Source organism: Salvelinus sp. IW2-2015, linkage group LG18, assembly GCF_002910315.2.
Source record: "Salvelinus sp. IW2-2015 linkage group LG18, ASM291031v2, whole genome shotgun sequence".
Taxonomy (NCBI): domain Eukaryota; kingdom Metazoa; phylum Chordata; class Actinopteri; order Salmoniformes; family Salmonidae; genus Salvelinus; species Salvelinus sp. IW2-2015.
Genome location: NC_036858.1, coordinates 54574691 through 54578670, shown reverse-complemented (window position 1 = coordinate 54578670; position 3980 = coordinate 54574691).

The window sequence follows — 3980 nt, the reverse complement described above, 5'->3', positions numbered from 1 at the left end:
GTTTTACTGTGGATATAGATACTTTTGTACTCCAGCATCTTCACAAGGTTCTTTGCTGTTGTTCTGGGATTGATTTGCACTTTTCGCACCAAAGTACGTTCATCTCTAGGAGACAGAACGCATCTCCTTCCTCAGCGGTATGACGGCTGCGTGGACCCATGGTGTTTATACTTGAGTACTATAGTTTGTACAGATGAACGTGGTACGTTCAGGCGTTTGGAAATTGCTCCCAAGGATGAACCAGACTTTGGAGGTCTACAATTTCTTTTTCTGAGATCTTGGCTGATTTCTTTTGATTTTCCCATGATGTCACGCAAAGAGGCACTGAGTTTGAAGGTAGGCCTTGAAATACACCTCCAATTGACTCAAATTATGTCAATACTAAAAATGTCTGGTTTGTAATGACATTTAATTCTAAGTAAATGCTAATTCTTTATTTTTATGTAGTTGTGTGGGACAGCCATATGTTCAGTTCATACCTATGATTTCAGAGTTCAACAAAGCCAACAACTGCTTCATGTGTGCCACTGATAAAGATCCTGGATGTGGCCCAAAGACTGACTGGGTAATTAACTATATTTAACATGTTTATAATCTTTTGACAACAGTGACGGAATGTAAGACAATTTATGATATAACACAATGGATGGCTAATTCGTCATACTGCATTGAATGTTTTTACATTTTGAAAAATTCATGTAAAATCTTGTGAGATGAAAATTGACAAACTAAAGGGTGTGCAATATAGAATGGTAGTCAGTGGACATTCTGAACCGTGTTTGAAGTTATTAGGTCACATGACCAAGGAGCTATTGAAATGTTACTTTTAGAAAAATTCATGTAAAATCATGTGAGATGGAAATGGATAAACTAAAGGGTGTGCGATGTGTAGGCCCACTGAGTGGACATTCTGAACCTTGTTTGAAGTCATTAGGTCACATGACCAAGGAGCTATTGAAATTTTACATTTAGAAAAATTTATGTAAAATCATGTGAGATGAAAATGGATAAACTAAAGTGTGTGCAATGTGTAGGCCCACTGAGTGGACATTCTGAACCTTGTGTGAAGTCAGTAGGTGACCAATGACCAATGAGCTATTGAAATTCAAAAATCGAAATAAATAATTTAAAATAGTGCGAGATGTAAATCAAAAAAAGAAAGTGTGTGCAATGTGTGTCTATGCCATCGGGTTAGCTACAACCAGTTTTGAATGTTTTAGGAGTAATGGTTAAAGAGCTATTGAAATTTGAAACATTTGATTTGTCACTATGTTGACGGTCCCTAACTACCGTTGGTGGATGTAAGGAAATCTACAGGCAAATATCCGTTGAATATCCACCCTGAAACTGTCTTTACCTCGGTGGGCAGGTTATAACATTATCCCCTTCACACCACTGAGCTGAATGGAGAGATAAAAACACCACTGACATTTTCTTTTGGGTAATGAAGGATTTTCAGCTTTTGAAATGTGGCAACATTTTTACAATGTAGACCTCATTTCTAAATAAATTTTAGATGAGCCAGACCAAACAACCACCCCACTGAGGTGGATTTCATATACTTGGCACATTAACCAAATCCTTCTACTGTGAGTATATGCATGCAGTTTACATAACTTGATAAACTTTGATATTTGAGTGCATTACAACAAGCACTGCAGACAACGTACAAACATGTTATAGTGCATTTGAGGGTTTGTTTTCTGATGAAAAATATTATTTGATGCATGACCTTACTATTTTCTAACTGGAAAATAAATTCCTATTTGTCTTTGTGTAACACCAAAATGTATAACATTCCAACCACAACTACACGTTGAAACACAGTTTTCCTGTTGCAGTGATCAACTTACATTTTGATAACTTTTTGTATTTCGAGTGACGTAAAGGTACGACATAGTTGAATTCATTTACTTGTTATGCCATTACAGAAAACATACAACAACAAAATTACAGAGTTAACAACACATTAGAAAACAGAGCGTGTCATGAAACTGGCAAATAAAGATGACAATGGAAAGGGAATATGATGATGGCCAGAAATTCAGTCAACACAACTAGTCATTACTCCAGACAGGGACAGAAGGTGATGCAGAGACTCTAAGGAACTAGAAAGATGACATGCAAGCACAAAGTGACAATGTTTTTTTCCCCAAATGTTAAAGGATTGCGATATTTTGTTTTCAGTTCATGTTAAGAGGGCAATAACTCTTCTAAATGTGTTTCATTTGCATATTGCAGGTCACAGCTTCTGCGGCGAAGAAACATTGCGAGGTGACGGTTGCTGTTGTGAGGTCTACAGAAAAAAAGTCCTCTTTCCTTCTCCATCATTCAGAGTTTAAAACTCTGCAGCCCCACAAATGCTTATGGGTGAGGTAAATAAATACTAGTCATAACATAGACAATACGCATTTGTTTAATCACAATTCAAAACATATTTGTGTAAAAAAATTCATACAGTATGAAAGATGAACAAGTACATTGGATGTGCACCTAACCAAGTCTAAGGACATGTAATATATATGTAGTTAACTGGATTGTAGTTGAATGTTTCTGATGACGTCACACTTGAATATTTATGGTCTTCTGTCACTTTAAAGTAAATAGTGTGTGTCATCCATGTAAACACAGTATTGTCAACAATAACACACTTTTTTGACTACATAACACTTATGTATGAACTTAATCTCCCTAACAAGGCATATATACAGTTGAAGTCAGAAGTTACATACAACCTCAGCCAAATACATTAAAACTCAGTTTTTCACTTTTCCTAACATTAATCCAAGTAAAAATTCCCTGTCTTAGGTTAGTTAGGATCACCACTTAATTTTAAGAGTGAAATGTCAGATAATAGTAGAGAGAATGATTTATTTCCAGCTTTTTATTTCTTTCATCACATTCCCAGTGGGTCAGAAGTTACATACACTCAATTAGTATTTGGTAGCATTCCCTTTGTTGTCCTTAGCCATTTTGGCAACAACTTTGGAATATGCTTGTCTCATCTGAAGACCCATTTGCGACAAGTTTGAACTTCCTGACTTATGTCTTGAAGATGTTGCTTCAATATATCAACATCATTTTCTTCCCTCATGATGCCATCTATTTTGGTGAGTGCACAGTCCTCCTGCAGCAAAAGCACCCCCACAAATGAGGCTGCCACCCCGTGCTTCCATGTTTGGGATGGTGTTCTTCGGCTTGCAAGCGTCCCCTTTTTCCTCCAAACAAACGATGGTCATATGGCCAAAAGTTCATTTTTGTTTCATCAGACCAGAGGACAATTTCTCCAAAAAGTAATATCTTGTCCATGTGCTGTTGCAAACATAGTCGGCTTTTTTTATGGCGGTTTTGGAGCAGTGGCTTCTTCCTTGCTGAGCGGCCTTTCAGGTATGTCGATGATAGGACTCGTTTTACACTTTTCGCACCAAAGTAACGTTCCATACTTAGGACAGAAGCATCTCCTTCCTGAGCGGTATGACGGCTGGTGGACCCATGGTGTTTATACTTGAGTACTATTGTTTGTACAGATGAACTGGTACGTTCAGGCGTTTGGAAATTGTGGAGGTTTACAATTTTTTTTCTGAGATTTTGGCTGATTTGATATAAACAATGGATGTGCTAATTCGTATACTGCATTGAATGTTTTTACATTTTGAAAAATTCATGTAAAATCTTGTGAGATGGCCTCCCGGGTGGCGCAGTAGTCCAGGGCACTGCATCGCAGCGCTAGCTGCGCACCAGAAGACTCTGGTTCGCGCCCAGCCTCTGTCGCAGCCGGCCGCGACCGGGAGGTCCGTGGGGCGACGCACATTGGCCTAGCGTCGTCCGGGTTAGGGAGGGTTTGGCCGGTAGGGATATCCTTGTCTCATCGCGCACCAGCACTCCTGTGGCGGGCCGGGCACAGTGGCGCGCTAACCAAGGAGGCCGGGTGCACGGTGTTTCCTCGACACATTGGTGCGGCTGGCTTCCGGTTGGAGGCG